Raw genomic sequence first — 21,525 nt, forward strand, 5'->3', positions numbered from 1 at the left:
TCCTCCTCTCCTGTTCCTCCAAGGTTATATTGCTGTGGGTGACTCTGTTCCTCCAAGGTTATATTGCTGTGGGTGACTCTGTTCCTCCAAGGTTATATTGCTGTGGGTGACTCTGTTCCTCCAAGGTCATATTGCTGTGGGTGACTCTGTTCCTCCAAGGTCATATTGCTGTGGGTGACTCTGTTCCTCCAAGGTTATATTGCTGTGGGTGACTCTGTTCCTCCAAGGTTATATTGCTGTGGGTGACTCTGTTCCTCCAAGGTTATATTGCTGTGGGTGACTCTGTTCCTCCAAGGTTATATTGCTGTGGGTGACTCTCTTCCTCCAAGGTTATATTGCTATGGGTGACTCTGTTCCTCCAAGGTTATATTGCTGTGGGTGACTCTGTTCCTCCAAGGTTATATTGCTGTGGGTGACTCTCTTCCTCCAAGGTTATATTGCTGTGGGTGACTCTCTTCCTCCAAGGTTATATTGCTATGGGTGACTCTGTTCCTCCAAGGTTATATTGCTGTGGGTGACTCTGTTCCTCCAAGGTTATATTGCTGTGGGTGACTCTGTTCCTCCAAGGTTATATTGCTGTGGGTGACTCTGTTCCTCCAAGGTTATATTGCTGTGGGTGACTCTGTTCCTCCAAGGTTATATTGCTGTGGGTGACTCTGTTCCTCCAAGGTTATATTGCTGTGGGTGACTCTGTTGTTCCTGTCACTGCTGGTGTATTTCTGTGAAGATCCGGGTTACAATTGATCTTCAGCAATCCATGCTTGTCGTAAGAGGCGACTAACAGGATTGGGTGGTCAGGCTTGCTGAGTCGGTTGACACATGTCATCTGTTCCCAATTGCGTAGGTCGATGCTCATGATGTTGATCGCTGGATTGTCTGGTCCAGACGTGATTATTTACAGACCGCCGCCATACAGCTGGAATATCGCCCGGTGTGGCGTTAAACAACATACAAAGAAAACATACTGACGCCATTGTCATGCACCTGCGACATCGTGTACTACCATTGTAATTACTCTGCTGTTACTTGCATTGGTTTGTAAACCTAGCTATTAGTATAAGAGTTGTTAACTTGTTGCTTGTTGGTTTATATAAACTGTATTCTGTTGCTGGTAGATGTCTTTGATGAATTATTGTTTTAATTTGGAACCCGTGAAGATCCGGGTTAGAATCGATCTTCAGTAACCCATTTTTGTCGTAAGAGGGCACACGTCATCGTATCCCACTTGCGTAGATCGATGCTCATGATGTTGATCACAGGATTGTCTCGTGCAGACTCGATTATTTACAGACCGCCGCGCTTCAGCTGGAATATTGCTGAGTGCTGCGTAAAACAACTCACTCACTCACTTTAATTTGGAAATCGAAAGAGATACCAATTCATATTTTGGTACTGCTCATCTGATATCCCTTTAAAAAGGTCTATTAAAGGAAACTGGAATAAATGTTTTAATCTGAAAAAACACTCCCAATGTTTCATTACAGGACACGTTGGACATAAGCTGCTGTTTTCAAAGCTAAAAAATAATATTCCCACTCTCCATCTCCAGAATAGTAATAATTGGTCACATGCAGAACACAAAGCAAAGGCAACAGTCTATATATATATATATATATATATATATATATATATATATATATACTCTAATCCGACTCCCTCTGACATTTACTGACGAGTCTCTATATTGTCTCCAGTGCGCTAGGCTCTGTCTATTTACAGGTTAAGCTGGTGTTATAGAATGATATTTGTCGCTTACATGACCAAACATGGCGTTGTTTTTAATGCATGCCATACGCAGTTTTGACGTTGTTTTTTGGACGTCATACCGATGTTGATAACTTACATATACTTTTATATGTAGGGTATAAACGAGATAAATCTTTGGGATATCAGTTGGGAGATAGACATGTAAAATATTAAATATGTAAAATAGGCCTGTGAGATACCAGTGAGGTAGACATGTAATGAAAGGGCCCCGTAGGATAGTGCGATAAATATGTACGACATCATGAGAAGACTTGTAGTGAGAGAGGCTTGTAGGATGAATAGACCTACAGGATATCAGTGAGAGTGAGTGAGTGAGTCAGTTTAGTTTTACGCCGCACTCAGCAATATTCAAGCTATATGGCGGCGGTCTGTAAATAATCGGGTCTGGACCAGACAATTCAGTGATCAACGACATTAGCATCGATCTGCGCAATTGGGAACCGATGACATGTGTCAACCAAGTCAGCGAGCCTGACCACCCGATCCCGTTAGTCGCCTCTTACAACAAGCATGGGTTACTGAAGATCAATATTCTAACCCGGATCTTCACGGGGGATATCAGTGAGAGAGGCCTGTAGGATATGCGAACGCAACTTGGACCAAACCCAAAAGTCACGTATGTTTCGTGACAAGTACAGCTACTCAAGGCCCGAGGGTGCTCTGTAGATGTCACAACATTGCTGAAGTGATCTCGCAACAATGATTTGTCTATTGGTAGGTCCAGTACTGGCGGGGAAGCTATAAACTCCCTGTTGTTGGCACGGATCGACGGAAGACAATGGTGTCAGGTACTTCTGGGACTGCCTCAGTTTAGCAACACTCGCAGATTATATAACTTGCAGGATGTGAAATTCTTGTTTGTTCTTGATGATCTCATCACGCGTTTGTTACCCGATGTCACGCTGATGAGCAGGTGCTTGTCTACATTGCTGGGACATTTGAGATACTACAAAGAATATATTTTGACAAAGGTGCTGCAATACTTGGTTACGTTCCACACAGCGACCCCCGCGCAGAGACTTACGTCTGTCGTAACGCCTCGATCGTTTTGTTGAACAGGACCTAACTCAGGCCTACCGTACATATCGCGTGCTTCTTGATGATACTGAAGCGTTATGTCGGTGTCTGGTGGGTCGTGATGGAAAAGGCCACAGTTAGTTACCAGTAACGTTCACACGCAACTTGCAGAAGCCCCGTATCGATGTGGATTACGTAAAAGATGAACATTGTATTAACATCTGCAGATTCTTTACACAACATGAAGAAAACGGGTTTATAGCCCGGGAATCAATCTTACTGCCAATATAGACAAGATTTTCTTATGCGTAAACTTGTCTGTTCGTTGAACCACTTGGATGAGGTTACTGACGTGTGTGGTTATTGCTTCGTGAAAAAATGAAATCAAATATGGACATGATTGAGTATTTTGATTAAAACATAAAAAACGACTGTGATTCTATACATTGTTGATCAATATTTGACAAATTGTGAAGTGGCTGGCAATTTTCTCGGCGAATCCAATATTGCTCCATGAACTGCTTTCAAATTGGTGAAGGTGAGAAGCGGTGAATTGGGCTTTACGTCGCGTTCAAGATTAATGCACTTCTGTACCATACGTGTGTGTGTGCGTGCGTGCGTGCGTGCGTGCGTGCGTGCGAGATAGAGATAGAAAGAAGATCATTGCGCATACGTGCGCAACGATTCCTTGTACTACCCCAGACTTATGCCTGCTTTGTGCTTTGTTGTAGGACAGGACTGAAGTCCTAAATACGCTCAAGAGTCAAACCATCCAAGATTCTCAAAGTTGCATAAATTCAACTGATTTGTGACTGTGTGTTCTATGATCTTTGCACGGGACCACACCCCGCCACCGTCATTATACATCCCTCAATATCGCCGCCGGGCGATAACGTGCCATCGTTTAACGTGTGTTGGTAGGAGAGGCGGTGGGGTAGCCTAATGGTTAAAGCGTACGCTCGCCGAAGACCTGGGTTCGATTACCAACATGGGTACAATGTGTCAAGCCATTTTTGGTGTACCCCGCCGTGAAATTGCTGGAATATTGCTAAACAGACGTAAAACTAAACTCACTCACTCACTTGTGGTATAACGCTGGTGGGAATGATATCCTCGGGGGCACGTGGTCTACCCAGGGCACTGTACGTAGATAATGCGTGTTTGCACTATCCCTACTGGGCCAACACATCCCCGACGATTATGAGGCTGAAGTTGCTGCTGTTGCTGTTGATACGGCATTATATTTTCAGAAATTTGATCGCAGTTCTTTGTTATATAACACTGAAACAAAACAGGACAACAAAACACAAAACATTTAAGGTACATAAACCAGGCATGAGCTATGTGATATTTACACCTGTAAAACTAGGTAAAAATATATTCAGTAAATAGGTGTCGCAACTATTGCATATCTTTAATGGGAACAATAGCTTAGAAGAGTATCAGGGGCTTCGGGATGAGATTTGCCCTGGTCGTTGGACGTCAGATTCTTCCATTCTTCCTGCAGAGCAGCGCCAAGTTCGTTGAAACTGGTCGGTGTTTGGTGAGGGTGACGTATGCGGCTCCATGGCCAGTGTCCCAGACAATGCAGACATGTTCGATAAGTGACAATTCTGGGCTGCGTGCTGTCCATGGTAATGTGGTTATGTTCTCCTGTTGGAAATACTCAGTTACAATACGAGGCCACAGATTCGGTAATGATTAAACGGAAGAAGCCGATTGGCCACAGATGAAGAACTTTTCAAACGGAAGAAGCCGATTGGCCACCGATGAGGAACTTTTCAGACGGAAGAAGCCGATTGGCCACAAATGAAGAACTTTTCAGACGGAAGAAGCCGAATGGCCACCGATGAGGAACTTTTCAGACGGAAGAAGCCGATTGGCCACAGATAGCCACTTTTGAGACGGAACAAGCCGATTGGCCACAGATGAAGAACCTTTCAGACGGAACAAGACGATTGCCACGAATGGCGCGTTCAGTGTGTTATGGGACCTCGTAGTGAACCCCACACGCTCAGCAGGTATACATTCCGCTCTGATGAATGAAAGAACCCCCTTAGATTGACTGTTTTCTACTTAAAATATTTAGATATGGTGTGTTGGCCAACTTTGGAACATTTCCAAACTTGCTTTGAATGAAAACGTTTGATGGCTCCTGTCTGTTTCGAAGACATTTTATCAGACCCGCTGAGAGGTAGATTACACAGTTAATCAGTTAATGAAAGTAATAATTAATGTGAAGTATGATAGGCTTCACATCTTCTCACTGCTGATGAAGATGCTGCAGATTACAACTCTGATGTTGTCAATATACATGTAAGTCAACATAGATGAAATATTTATCACAATCACGTGGCAGGGCGTCACGACACGACATACGTTTACCGTGACACACCTGCTGCTGCAGCACATCGACTGCGGTAAGTGAGAAAACCTGTTTCAGAGGCGAACGTGCTGACCACTGAACCACCTGATAATAATCGGCGGGGTAGCCTATTGGGTAAGCCGATTGCTGGAGACTTCTGTTGTGATGTTGCTTGAAGTTTACTTTAGCCGACGTCTCTCTCACTCACTCACACACCTCACCTTACCCCACCTCACCTCACCAGCTGAGAGGTCATCATTACTTGTTCGTGGAGGAGATTTGGCATGAACAACTTTCTTTATTACCTTCATTGTGTAATATATTCACAATAATTAAAACATGCAGCCCCTCTATAACGACAGGGACGCGAATAGTTCGTACTTTGTTCCCGATCTTAGAGACGATTATTTAAGGTAGAAGTTCTAGTAATCAAACCAAGACTCGCTGAGCGCCATCGAGATCCGCGAAAGACGCGTTTAAATGATATTTTTTATGATATTCCGTTATATTGTTGCTTTACGTTGCGCATATTGGTAATAATAATAATGACAGAACGAGAGAGTGGACTTCGACTGGAATATAAAGTAGATGATTGTTTTGTCCGGTAGAATCAGGAAACCTATTTTCAGGATTGGTTCGGTAAGTCTGACACTTTGTCAAAGATGATATAGGCTGACTTCGTCATAGACGGATTTCAAAAACGACGAGTTCGTGTTAGGCGGAGTCCGTTATGGCCGGACTGTACTGTGTTTACCTTTAAATTACTTGCATGAAGGTTAAACCGTTTGTTGTCCTCCATTTCAGATAAGCTGACGGTGCAGTGAAAAACTGACAGAAAATAAGACGCAATACGTGCAATAAATCCTGCTTCTCTCATGGAATGTGGAAAATGGGTTCAATGTTTCTGTAAGTCGTTTCAGCCGAGGTATCGGAGATTGAACTCCAGGCCGACACTCCCCTGGGACTGAACGAGGAAGTAGTCTAGAAGTAGATGGAGTCGACCGTATTATGAAAACGTCGTAGTTTTTATAGATCGTGAAGCATGTCAACACTTCCCGCAAGCGCCAAAGCTCCTCACAGTGCCTTGCCGCGTGTGGCAGGTACATGCCTAATCGCGGAAACCTGCTTTGGGTCAAATATCTGAAGGTTTGATGTCGAAAACAAGTATCAAAGCGTTTGAAGAAAACTTTGAAATTCGTTTTACATTGACATGTCTGACTGTTCTTATATCTTCAGTTGTGCAGAGTTGCGGTCCTTAGGCACACCAGGAACCTATAACTGAGTGTTCCAATCCTGGTTTACGCGGTGATGTTTCTAGTTTTTTTCAACACTCACTCACTCACTCACATATTGTTCAAGGACACATGTATCGAGTAATTCCGTTTAAGCGAGTGGTTGTTGTTTAACACCGCATGGAATCGCGGCGTCCTGTACATAACCGGTGCTGAACCAGGCCAACAGATGATTGAAACCATGAGCTAAAATCGACGCAATAGATGATATGGCATCACACCACAAGATCTAGTCACTGATTCCATTTTTCAAGTCGACTCTAAATGACGTGTTGTGGTTACAAAGGACCTACATAATACAGATAAGTCCTATAGCGTTTCAGGCGACCTACAGTTCTATCTTGACGCAAGCTGTTATAAGCCTGTATAGGTGTTACTATACACTTCTTAGAATGTAAAATGTCCGTTACTAAACTACCTTAACACACTACAAAATAAATATATAAAACTATATATCTCATGACACAGATTAATCTTTTAACCAACGTGTTATGCAGTATTGGTAGTATTTCACCTGTAATACTGACTAAAAAATGTACGTTGGAGACATAGCAAGGCCAAGTCTCGGTTAGTATGAGAGATGATTTCAGTGTTAAACAACAACCGCTCCTGAAATCACTGAAGTTGTGTTTTGCCGAATCGTATTTCTTCTACGCGTAATAGAAAAAGTGTTAGCGCAGGTACATCTTCTGCATTCAATGGTACTATTAATAGAGACATAGTTTCAGTGACGCTCCCTTGTACATATCTAAGGGAACCTTGAGAGATGTTTTCATGCTCTCACTAAAACCGTAATTCCAACAGGGCGCCGGTATTTGTGATCGACGCCGGATGAATACCCGACGGAAAAAAGGAGGTCAATGGTTCCAGTGAGATTATTCGTTAAAAATGAAGTCCTTTTAGAAATCATACACATATATCTATACGCTCCGCAGTTACCTTGATGAAATATAAGTAGGTTTTGTAAAAGACGCTCAGGTTGGATGACGCCGTTTAGAAATAATGCAAAAATAGTCCCCAACTAACAGAGACTGAATAGGGGATTGGTTTCTGTGGAATGTGGAACAACTTCAGTAGTGTTATCTATTATAGGATATACGGTATAGAGTACAGATGCAGCTGTTTCTCCTGCTGTGGGGGGATGGGGAAGCCCTGGCTGGGCTCCAGTGTTTACTAACGACTGAACAAGTTCTTTCATAGATCCAAGCGATATAGTGTAACAACTTCGTAGCGGCCGCGGTTTCAATACATAAAACTGTCCGTGCACACAGCAGCGACTGAGATACTGGGGATTCCAGCTCGCCGTGGCAGCAATTAAATCTCATGTCTAACAAGTGACTTAAAAGTTGTTCTTGATAATGCCCTATTAACGCGGGTGTAGCCAAGGTTGACAGCCTCTACTTCGGACACACGTATACTTGCTTCAATTGGAATGATAACTCATCGACCTCTCTGTCAACGTGAGTGAGTGAGTGGGTGACTGGGTGAGTAGATCAGTGAATGTTTGGTTGTTGTTTACGCCGCACTCAGCAATATTCCAGCTATATGGTGGCGGTCTGGAAATAATTGAGTCTGGACCAGACAATCCAGTGATCAACAGTATGAGCATCAATCTACGCAATTGGAATACGATGACATGTGTCAACCAAATCAGCGAGCCTGACCAACCGATCCCGTTAGTCGCCTTTTACAACAAGCATGGGTTGCTGAAGATCAATTTTATCCCGGATCTTCACGGGTCTGTGACTGAGTGACAAGGTGATGGAGAGAGTGAGTGAGAGGGTGACTGAGTGAGAAGGTAGGGAAAGAATGAGGGAGTGATCAAGTGGATGAATGAGTCCTAGACGCCACAACTCACTCTACGGAGTTGCAATTCTGATCATACTTTGTACTGGCTTCGAATCCCATACCTTTCGATTAGGATCTTTGGTCTGAGTTAACGACTGGGACAGTCAGGTTGGGATTCTTCCAAAATAATCTGGTGATATTTCCTTTCTTACGCATCCTACATACACATGGGGCCGGTGGGGTAGTCTAGTGGTTAAAGCGTTCGCTCGTCACGCCAAAGACCTGGGTTCGATTCCCAACATGGGTACAATATGTGAAGCCCATTTCTGGTGTCCCCGCCGTGATATTGCTGGAATATTGCTAAAAGCGGCGTAAAACCAAAAGTCACTCACTCACTACAGACACATGCCTCGATTGTGTTGCTTACTTGATAATACTTCACAAACTCAAGGTTGTGACCTTGTCGACAGAGCAGCTTCACCACATAGAAATATAGCATCGTTATCGAGATGAAAGAAACGTATATTTATATTTATCTGCCACATATATGTAGCGTTCTTTAGGGTATTAATAAGCAATTAGATACACGTGTATCAGTTTTCCTTTGAATAGGGACGTAAGTTACCAACACCTGGATGGGCTGATTATATCGCCTGCAGCAGGCTAACGATGTTTGCTGTGGTGGTCCCATCTGGAGGAAGAGATATGCGGTGAGGGTGTGTTGACAGATTGCGTGTTAATGACTCGACAAATCTGAAACCAGGCGTGATATAATGTACATTTGCACGGTTAGATTTTCCATAAATCCCACAATTGGATGATAAGGGCAATTTATCTGGGAAATGGGAAACTAAAAACAGCAATGGACGGGGAGATTGGATTACGAGAAAGGCTCGAGACGTAGTGTATTACAACCGACGTAAAACTGATCCAGCTATTATTACGCAAATGGGAAATCTTTAGACGTCGCCCCCAGATAATCTTATAACTGTTAGAAATAATCGTTACACGATACTCACACAACTAATGTTAATGGTTATGACGTCATGGCGCGGTTTGCATTAACAGCTTGCTGGGTAGGTCTACAACCAACGGACAAAGAGAAGGATAATATAGACAGAGTTACTGTTGTATACGACTTAGCGAATTTAGCAACACAATCGGACACATGTACAAAATCTTAGAGACCAGGGTCTCCTTTCACGAAGCAACTTTTACTAAGGTTAACCTTAACTCCCATTCTTTAACATTGCACTAAGGTTACATTAGTGACTTACGATCACCTTAGTGCTTCGTGAAAGGAGGCCCGGTTCATGCGTGATACAGCTAATGTATTCGTCGATCGCAGTATGAATAAAAAGTTTAGATTTGCATAGGAGGGTGGGGTTTTGAAAGAGTTCGTCCTTCGCAGTCGTTTCCTGTGTATTTCCACACCTGGGTAAAATATAATTACTGCAGAACATGCGTGGGGTATATATTGCTATACTGCTGGGATATTGCTAAAAGAGGCGTTAATAACTCCCCGATCTCTTTAAGATTCCTCATCTAACACAAGTAAGGAGGTCTTATGTAACTACACGGAGACGTGACCCACACAAACATCGTCCACTGGGCTTTCTTACATAATCTCGGCATCGATTTAATGAAATTGATACAAGTGAGTGAGTATGGTTTTGCGCCGCTCTTAGCAATATTCTAGCAATATCACGGCGGGGTAGACCAGAAATGGGCTTCACACATTGTACTCATGTGTGGAATCGAACTCGAGTCTTTGGCGTGACTAGCGAATGCTTTAACCACTAGGCTACCCCACCGCCCCTGATTCCACGAAGCAGTAGCCACATTAAACAAAATTGAAACACATGCCATTTTGTCAGCACGTCCTACTGTTCATGTCGAATCTACCCGTAATATATTTCCATTTACGAAACAAAATATACTCGAAGGAGTATTTTCATACGTCTTTGGTCCGTCGTCTTAAGCATGATCCACTCCGAAACATTACACCGGTAAATTCACCATGAATAGAAATTTATCGAATTACATCTAACTTTGCAGCATGTTTTAAGATGCCAGTATCAACATACCTCAAGAATGTTTCTATTTGACCATAAACACATGTTAATACAATCTGTATCCCGATTGGATGAATTCTGAATGGCTCTACACCTTTCTGAAATCATTTGCGGCATTTGCGACGAATATATTTTGTCAAACATTGTTTTATCTTAATCGAGTTCATCTCTTCAGTGGGGTGGTGGGGTAGCCTTGTGGTTAAAGCGTTTCCCACATGGGTACAATGTGTAAAGCCCATTTTCTGGTGTCCCCGCCGTGATATGGCTGGAATATTGCTGAAAGCGGCGTAAAACTAAACTCACTCACTCATCTCTTCAGAAGGTTTAGTAGTCATTACATAACAAACGAAATTGAAAAAGAAGTATGAAGTGGAGATTTAGAATAGCCTGTACAGTTGAAATATTTTTTTTAATTAAACGTTTTACACATTTTGTTTACTTAAATCCCGTGTTTATACGGGGAATGTGCTCAAGGTGAAGTTTTTACATCATAAATTGCTTTAAGCATATCTCAAAAAACATCTCTGTGATTCTGTAAACTCCTGGCAGCGATTTTAACGTCAGCAGCAGGGTTCGCTCTACTTTACCTTATACCTTGTTGCAAAGACTCTAAACGCCCTTATTTGTTGTGTTAATGGGTTGTAGCGGAGTTTTATAGAACCGTTTGAAGATATATTTATCAACGGTGATGGAACTTTCACGTCGTAAACAACCGCCTCCGGCCAGAGAACATCACAAACTATTTGTACATGCGAATAAACACAAAAAACGTAATTGATCTCCTTTACTGATTCCCGGAAATTTATTTCTGGTGATACTTTGTCTGAAACACAAACAATTTTTAAATGAACTAACTGTGAGTGAGTATGTTTTAAGACTGCTTTAAACAGGATTTTTGTTTGTTTGTTGTTTAACACTCAGTAGTTTTAAAGCTATATGTCTATGGTCTGCAACAATTATACTCTGCTTCAGACAATCCAGTGACTGAGTATCGATCTACGCAGTTGGGATGACGTGTATGAACCAAGCAACAAGCATGTATACCCGATATCCGACGTCTACGACAAGCATGGGATGCTGAAGACCAGGTCTAATCCGGATCTTGAAGGTTCTGTATTTCAGTTTATCACATACGATGTTACAGACTGACGTGGGATAATTCCCGATGCGTCTCATATGTGTTCCACGCAATCGAAGACTTATAATAACCGATAATGATAACGCACGCACACACTCACGCATGCTCGCACGCACATACGCATTCATTTACTCGAATGTATATATACTCTCCCAAAAAGGAAACGCATCATGAAAATAGCAATTTCATGTAGCAATGAATTAAAACCTGATTCATTTTACAAAAGGTTTTGCTCTGTTTATGAGTCCTATGGTGTTTATGTTTTGAAACATCACAACAAAACGCACCAACCGTAAAATACCCGTATTTAACAGCATGATTTTCAATTTCGGCGTGTAGTGTCACAGAATACACAATTCACATGCAATGCACGTGAAAGTTGGGGATCAGATAGTCTAAATGATGGGTATAAAAGGTTGATCGCTGTCTGTCGATTATTCACTGTATTTGGAAAATTGTTGACGAACGCAAAATGCCGCGTCTAAGTGAAGCCAACCGTCATATCGCCATTGGTTTGCTTGAAGCTGGCCAGTCTCAACGTGCAGTTACCCGACACATGAATGTTCACCAAAGCACCACTTCACGGCACTGGCAGAGATATCGCCGGCAGAATGCGGTAGCAGATGCCCCTCGTAGTGGGCGACCTCGAGCAACCACTGCGGCGCAGGATCGCTACATCCGGGTACATCACCTGCGTCATCGAACAGCTACGGCGACCAGTACCGCTCGACAAATACCCGGATTGGGGAGGCTTTCTGCACAGACCGCCAGGAACAGGTTGAGAGAGCCTGGTTTACGTGCCAGAAGATCTTATTTTGGCCCTGTGCTTCGACAACAACATCGTCGACATCGAGTTCAATGGTGCACCAACGTTCAGGCCTGGAACCTACCGAATTGGCGTAGAATCTGGTTCAGTGATGAATCACGATTTCTATTGGAACGACGCGATGGAAGAATGCGGGTGTACAGACGTCGACGTGAAGGTTTCGCCGACGCTTGCGTTCCCCAGGTAGACAGATTCGGCCGGGAAAGTGTTATGATGTGGGGAGGGATCACCTGCCGTAGGAGAAGTGATTTGGTGATGATCCAGGGCAAGCTGACAGCTCAACGGCACTGTGACGAAATCCTACGCCCACACCTCCTTCCAATCATTGATCGCCAGAGGGAGTTGTTTCAACAGGACAATGCCAGGCCCCACACAGCTCGTCACACTAGAGACTTCCTCCAGAACCACAACATCAATGTGCTCCCCTGGCCCTCAAGATCACCGGACTTAAACCCGATCGAACATCCGTGGGATGCCCTGGACAGACGGGTGCGACGCCGTAACCCTCAGCCCCAGACACTTCAGCAACTCGCACAGGCACTACAGGCAGAGTGGGCTGCGATTGGGCAACACGACATTCTGAGACTTATTCGTTCGATGCCGAGGCGATGCCGTGCAGTTCTGGATGCCCACGGTGGTCACACGAGGTATTGACTTCAGCGCCACCACACGTCTCCATGTGACACTCAAACTGACTTTCCTCGAGTTGGTGCCAAAGACGGATAAGTCTGCATTCCCAGTGTGCAATTTCGCTATATTTCATTGACTCATAACGCCTACAAGATGTTTCAAAATAACCATAAAAATACAGTTGAAATTCCTATATGCGTTTCTTTTTTGGGAGAGTATATATATGATGTGTACGTCTGACGTCCTAACTCCGTGCGAAATCGGTTCATAACTGCTTTCTAGCCACTCGTGCTAGTTAGAGGCTACTCACAGGGGGTCAGGCTCGCTGACTTTGTTATAAACACGGTTATTACAGACTTTCGTCATCTAGCTAGAATATTGTTGAGTGCTGCGTTAAACAAAGAAATCACCCAAAACAAACCTGTTTTTTAATACCTCTTTTTGCTGATAAAACATGACGATATTTACAAACAACCCCCAGTTACATACTACCCACGGCACTAACCTGGTACTTTGTCTGGCTTCTGGCTTCAAATGAAGATGACGAACGAGTCACATACAGCTGCCACAACCAGTTTCTGTGAAACTTTAAAGGTTGTAGTAATTGAATAATCAATGAGGAATGGTGTCATTACCATTCTGTGTCAATCAAAGACCTTTTTAATTCAGACCTCTTCTCGACGTGAGATCTTCACTGAAAGTAGGAAGTGTAAAATGCGACATCAGAATCAATACCTTTAAGTGGCACTACACAAGCTTGAGTATCAATCATGGAAAGCAGGTACCAGCATCATGTCCGCCGCCGACATAACACTGTCTTCAATAAAATCAATATACCTAATAAAACGCGTTTCAATTTTAAGCCCTGGTTTCAATTTAAATAAAGAATGAAGGATATATCAGGCATAATACAATCCTATCTCTCCCAGTGTACAATCCTATCTCTCCCCGTGTACAATCCTATATATCCCCGTGTACAATCCTATCTATCCCCGTGTACAATCCTATCTATCCCCGTGTACAATCCTATCTCTCCCCGTGTACAATCCTATCTATCCCCGTGTACAATCTTTTCCATCCTTGTGTGTTCTATCCTGCAGTGCAATGTATCTCAGCTTTTTCTTTTGCACGTGGATATTTCCGAGTACAATCCATCTAGTGTACTCTCTTCCCGTGCCTACCTTGGCGTCTCCTTATAGCACTCTGTCGTATTCTCCACTTCATGTTCCATATTAGTTCTTATATATATACTGATGAAGGGGCAAAACGTAGCCCAGAAACGTCGTGTTGTAAATATTAAAGAAGTTGTAAATCCATACCCTACGTTGTTATATACAGTGAAGCCTCGTTAATCCGGACGGTTGCGTTTCTCAGTAAATTCGTCCGGATTGCGAATAGTCCGGACTACTGAATCAAGACCCAAGTTGCTTCCCTAAGAATTACAAAAACGACACGAATCTGGATAAAACAAATAAGCATTTAATGTAAAGCTTAATTCATCACATCAATAATTTTACCGAGTCACATCCGCATGTTGATCCGACGTGTCTGATCACGTCCTTCCTATATGTATATATATTCAGTATACATGTTTTATCTTATCCCAAACTCATCACAGTCGGCCCCTCAGTTTAATGTGCTTATTATAAGCTCACGCCAGCAGACCGTTTGCTAGAGTGCCTGAGTGCTGCTTACAGTTACCTGCAAACTGTGAGTATGTAATGAGAAATTAAAGAAACTCCTTGCGTCCCACCCTTTGTGTACAGTTGATTGGATGTGTCACTCGTAGACACAGTTGTGTCATAGCTGGAATCTCAGCTCATTGTTCTGCGTTTAATGTCCGACCAGGTACTTCCGCTCACCACGTATTTGTTGACTGATTTTTATAAGGTGTGTATTTCATTTCCGGAATATTCATGACGACCTGTGTTGTTCAGAGAAAAAGTAATTTAATAAAACGAACACAATACCAGAGGAGTGCCGCCATACTTTATTGGTATTGCAAAAAGTAGCTTTCGTAGACGCACTGTTGATGTGGACTGAACCGTTTCTCCAAACGCTCCTTACGTTGATGTGTTCCTGGATAACAACAACAACAACAGCAGCAACAGTAACAACAACAAAATCAAACAAAACAACACCAACAACATGAACATGCAATCGCTACATTTTTATTACCCCAGTCAATTGATTAGTGTGCACTCGATTTATGTTCTCAGTATGGCGAGCATTGTCTCAAAGATCACTTGGACCTACTATCCTAACAATGGACAAACCGTCGTGTTGTCATAGCTTGCCACCACATTCAACAATCAGCCAGCTGTAGGCGCAGTTCATCGCCTCCACTTCAATAAACAATTCGTCATTACGATGACACAAGCTCATCCTTGACGGTACTCAAGACCAGCTGCCCCAACCGTAAGCCTCTTCCATGATATAAGATACAGGGTTCGATCCATCACTCGTCCATTAGCCTTGTCGTGTTGTTGTTCAGGAGATCACCGCCCCAGAGTGTGTTGTTCTCAACTGTATTGTTTAGCATGGTGATGGGATGAGGTAACACTGGGACTGAGCCTGTTGTATAACGTGTTTATCGGGAAGGGATTACACACTACAACGTAAACATCAACAGGGGAAGGGGGAGAAGAGGCGTAATCTCATTCATATCATTCACAAGGAGTCCCGGTCGCTTGTTCACGTGTTACATGTCTTGTTTGTCGTAAATCTGTATCACACCAAAGGTCACCCGTTACGGAACACGATTATTGAATATGCATTGCAACTTAAAATGGACAGTTTGTAATTACTGGATGACACTGTTCTGAATATGAAATATTGTGTAACACGCTGCCTTGAACTATAGTCCATCCTCACTCACACAGGTACACTCACACATTACACTAAAGGGGCGGTGGGTGAATGAGTGAGTGAGTTAGTTTTACGCCGCACTCAGCAATATTCCAGCTATATGGCGGCGGTCTGTAAATAATCGAGTCTGGACCAGACAATCCAGTGATCAACAGCATGAGCAGCGATCTGCACAATTGGGAACCGATGACATGTGTCAACCAAGTCAGCGAGCATGACCACCCGATCCCGTTAGTCGCCTCTTACGACAAGCATAAGTTACTGAAGATCAATTCTAACCCGGATCTTCACGGGTAAACGGGCGGTGGGGTAGCGTAGTGGTTAAAGCGTTCGCTCGTCACGCCGAAAACCCGGGTTCGGTTCCCCACATTGGTACTATATGTTAAATCCATTTCTAGTGTCCCCCGCCGTGACATTGCTGGAGTATTGCCCAAACCGGCGTAAAACCTCACTCAATCACTCATTACACTTAAGTCTAGGCTCTGAAATGAACCTATTTTATAGGAAAAAACAAGTGTTAAAAATACATGTTCAAAGGAGCCAAAAACTCTCCATTTTCAGCGAAACTGTTTTGGACGGCTGTGAGCAACTTGCTACGACGTAGCTGCCAGTGCATGTTTGTAAAAGCTGCGTGTGAGAGATCTAACGGTATTGTATCTAGTGTATTAACACCTACGGTGTGTGAGATCTAACGGTATTGTATCTAGTGTATTATCACCTACGGTGTGTGAGATCTAACGGTATTGTATCTAGTGTATTAACACCTACGGTGTGTGAGATCTAACGGTATTGTATCTAGTGTATTAACACCTACGGTGTGTGAGATCTAACGGTATTGTATCTAGTGTATTAACACCTACGGTGTGAGAGATCTAACGGTATTGTATCTAGTTTATTAACACCTACGGTGTGTGAGATCTAACGGTATTGTATCTAGTGTATTAACACCTACGGTGTGTGAGATCTAACGGTATTGTATCTAGTGTATTAACACCTACGGTGTGTGAGATCTAACGGTATTGTATCTAGTGTATTAACACCTACGGTGTGTGTGAATCTAACGGTATTGTATCTAGTGTATTAACACCTACGGTGTGTGAGATCTAACGGTATTGTATCTAGTGTATTAACACCTACGGTGTGTGAAATCTAACGGTATTGTATCTAGTGTATTAACACCTACGGTGTGTGAGATCTAACGGTATTGTATCTAGTGTATTAACACCTACGGTGTGAGAGATCTAACGGTATTGTATCTAGTGATTATCACCTACGGTGTGTGAGATCTAACGGTATTGTATCTAGTGTATTAACACCTACGGTGTGTGAGATCTAACGGTATTGTATCTAGTGTATTATCACCTACGGTGTGTGAGATCTAACGGTATTGTATCTAGTGTATTAACACCTACGGTGTGTGAGATCTAACGGTATTGTATCTAGTGTATTAACACCTACGGTGTGAGAGATCTAACGGTATTGTATCTAGTGTATTAACACCTACGGTGTGTGAGATCTAACGGTATTGTATCTAGTGTATTAACACCTACGGTGTGAGAGATCTAACGGTATTGTATCTAGTGCATTAACACCTACGGTGTGAGAGATCTAACGGTATTGTATCTAGTGCATTAACACCTACGGTGTGAGAGATCTAACGGTATTGTATCCTAGTGTATTAACACCTGGTATATACGTATGTCCACAAGCAGCATCCAGTCACACTCAACTCCCGATGAATATGAAACATTAGCCTTGCTCCAAGGCTTTACCTAATGCTGTGCCCATGGATGTACAGTAATTCTATCCTTTGAAGAGGCAAGCCTAGATAAGCGGACGGTACTTCTAACGACCCAAATCTGCTATTTATTATGTTTTACAAATTAACATTTAAACTATCAATTTATACCTTAGAGACTTGTGCAAGTCTAATGAAACATGTCTGCTTATATCTCGGAAGTTCGCAACCATGCAACTTATGACTAAATGGTTTTGGAAACGTGTGTTAATGTTTCCAGTCAGAACACACGCCAACAAACAGGTTCTCCCATTTCTCTAACAGCAAACATCAGCACCTTGTCGAGATCTGTTTTCGCACACTACGACACAGCCTAGAGATCAATCACTGTGCTGAAGCATGTTGGTATTATTTCAGGTGTGTTGGGGCTTCATCCTACCAATTCCAGGAATCCGCAATTTTAATATAGCTTTTTTTATTTCTTGGAACGGTTCGACGTATCCTGAAATGAATTTGTTTTGAATGATTCTCACGAGAGACTAGACTATTTTAATTTTGTGGCTCCGTGTCACGTACTCATCACGTGTCTACAGCTCCGAAACTGGCTTCACTATCTAAAACCAAATGCAGCCCTTCACAAAGAATTACAGGTATTCAACGTTACGAGCCAAATTTATTTTTTAAACGAATTTTTACTGACTTGCAAGCGTAACCGTCCAACGAAAACTGGTATCTTTCCTGTCATCTCGGTCTTAGCGGCAACCTCAACAGTGTCGAACCCAACAGAAAATACACAGATACCGTTAGTCGGATCCGGCGTTTAAGCAAAACATAAGATGCGAGTAGGTCGTAAACATGTTACACCCAGGTATGTATCTCTTTGGAAGTTCCGGCTTTTAAACACACGGTAACACCCCCCACCCCCACCCCCTTTCCCCAGAATACTTCGCTATCTGGGAATACATGTCTCACAGCTTTGATTCCAGGTATCTTCCCGAGGAACGGCGAATTCATCCTAGTGATCCACACAACATATGGTGCGGGTCTGAGTATTGAGGTTAATGCAGGTAATTAGTTATCGGTAGAGGGAGCGTCATTGTAGACTTACATGTAGTGTCGGAGTTACTGGTGAGACGTTATACACTAGACCTTATTGCTCTCTGTCGGACGCCAGTTTGTAGACAGATCGTTAAGACTACACAATGCCATTTTGAAAGTGGTCAAATGTAACACAAGGTTGGAAGCCGCGGTGGCTTAGTTTGTTAGGCGGCTGACTTAGATGCCTGATTCTGAGGGTCTTGGTTCGAATCCCGGATGGACTCAACCCAATAAAAGTACCAGAATCTGTACTTTACTGAGAAAGTGTAATCCAAAGTATAATATGTTATATCGTTTAGGATGATGTAATTTTGTTGTATTTGTTTGTTGTATAACGCCTCACACGGCAATATTCCAGCTATATCGCGTCTGGATCAGACAATCTGGTGATTACCATCATGAGTACCATCCGACCCCGTTACAACAAAATGTGTTTGTAGAAGAAGATCCTGCACACATACACGTCGCGAAGTGACATCGCACAGTCTACTTCAGTTACAGCCGTGAGATTGCGATAATGCGAAACGAAACAAGCAATAGAACGCGACGAAAACACGTAACATGGGACGAAAAAACAATAACTCGATACTAAAAAGCAATAACACGAGACGAGATAACGATAGCAAGAGATGAGAAAGCAATAACACAAGACGAGAAAACGATAACACAAGACGAGAAAACGACAACACAAGAAGAGAAAGCAACAACACAAGACGAGAAGGCGATAGCAAGAGACGAGTGAGCGATGTTGGTGTTCAAGAAATATCGTTATCTTGAGTGTTGAGCTCACATTATCACACCTAGCTGACTTACTACAAGTCAATAAAGCATTGTCTCCTCGCTACCGCCACAGATGCATGGTATTCCGCTTGTCTCGTAATACGGATATTGGCACAGGTGGCCTAGTCGTCTGAGGTGACGCTCGGTTCGAACCCCGGTACCAAACTCCGGCACAGCGATGACTTAACATAACATCACTGCCACAGGCTAATTTGCATATCACGTGACCGGACTTTTCTCTTGTTTGTAATCAAACGCGCATATTCATAACAAGAAGAGACTGGACTCACGAAAGCTTTTCGGCGCTCTCTTCATAATGTTTTACATTGTTACATATATATTCTTCCACAACTGCGACAGTTAGGTCTATGACAGTACATATTTAGATATCAAACTGGCTGCATCTTTTGCTCTCCGTCGGCTTCGATGACAGCACGTGGAGCCGTACAACCTATGTAAACAAAGGATCGCTACGCAAATCGAAATAGTGTTACATGTTTTTGGATATTTTCTCAAACTAAACCATTCTATTAAAGATGTTTAGTTAGATGTGTAGACTCGTCAAAAATAAAAGAGTAAAAGAAATCTGTACATTATATTGAATGGACATTGCAAGATGTGACGAATCGTCACATTTTTCTGGCCTGTGGCAGAGGTACTATGCTGGCTTGACGTTGACAAAGCAAGAAACAGTCGTATGGGATTCGAACCAGTGTTTCATGGACTACTGTGACACCCGTGTCCTGTGGGCAGTAGTAAACAGGTACGGTCAACGTACTGCTTGAGGGGTGAGTGAGTCGTATGTATGACTGGGTGCAGCCATGCTTGTAATGGGGTCGACTTTGTCAGCCTCAGCCTTTCTTATAAATAACTAGGTCACAAGTGTTAGTGAGTGGGTGAATGTTGAGTTTGAGGGTGGGTGAATGGATGAGCGATTTAAGTGATAAACTAACTGTGATTTGTATTTGAGCTGAGTCAGCACCTTAAGTGAGTAAGAAAGTGAGATGGCGGTTGAGCAGTTAATATTGCGATTGCAGTCATAGTCCACCAAGGCGGGTGGCACATGAAAAGGTTCCTCGCATATATCTACTCTTGGTATCAAACCCAGACCGTCTCCACTGCCATTCTCAACTGCCCTATGAGACCGTTGGCGATCAAAAGTCACATTACAACCTTATCCTGCCGGGTACCCATTTAGTGCTGGGTAAGCAGATTCGAACAACGTCACTTGCCCAAGAAGACACGACATATGATATACATGTGCTTCAGTATGGGGCAGGATAGAAGCTCTAGAATGTTGCAGGAGTCAAACTACTGTGCTCTGTCCCAATCCAACTCCTCCCTGCAAAGAATGTTTTCAAAGTACTTATTTTACTTTTTGTTCCCTTCGTTACAGACAGATATGCTGTAGGTACATATAAATAATAGTTATTATGTAAAAAGTGATACAAATGATTCTGTATACAAGGCAAAGTCCATCCAATGTCAAAAACTGAATATTGGAACTAATGGAAACCCACAGGGGGTAAGCCCTGTCTATGCTCAACCGGAAGTTGGTCGTCATCAACTACCATTCCTTCCATAGACAGTCGATCCCGGTAGAGTCCCAAACTTCGTAAGATTTTGATATTTCCAAGTAGTAAATGTTTATGAAATCGACTTGTCTTATATGCTGAATGGTCATGGATTATAACCCCTATATCATTTGGTCATGACACATTATATCTTGTTTACATTTGAAGCATTCCTTGACACGTCTTTCGGCGCGAATCAGAAAAGCCGAGAAGTCAACCACTTTCGACGTCCTTACAACACAATCAATTGAATTCATTTCACGTATTGTGCATTTTTAGGCTAAATGAGGTTATGTAACCGCTGTGTCAAATTTTTAATTTCTGTCAAAACATACAAACTAAGACATTAGCGAAAACAATAACTGTACGCGCCGATGGTACCTAGTTGCTTCATCACTGTACGGGTTGTTTGTTTCTTCTCACACAAAACTGTCTTGGTAGTTGCAGGTATCGAATTCTGTTTCGTTCCCTTTTCCTCTATTGTAGGTCACTATTACAACGAAAGGATATACTGAGATGATATGTTCGTTTGCTTTCAATCATGGGTGGAAGTTTCCATTGTTTTTATT

This window comes from Haliotis rubra, unplaced genomic scaffold (genome assembly GCF_003918875.1).
Source record: "Haliotis rubra isolate DU_JTF1 unplaced genomic scaffold, ASM391887v1 Scf138, whole genome shotgun sequence".
Taxonomy (NCBI): Eukaryota; Metazoa; Mollusca; class Gastropoda; order Lepetellida; family Haliotidae; genus Haliotis; species Haliotis rubra.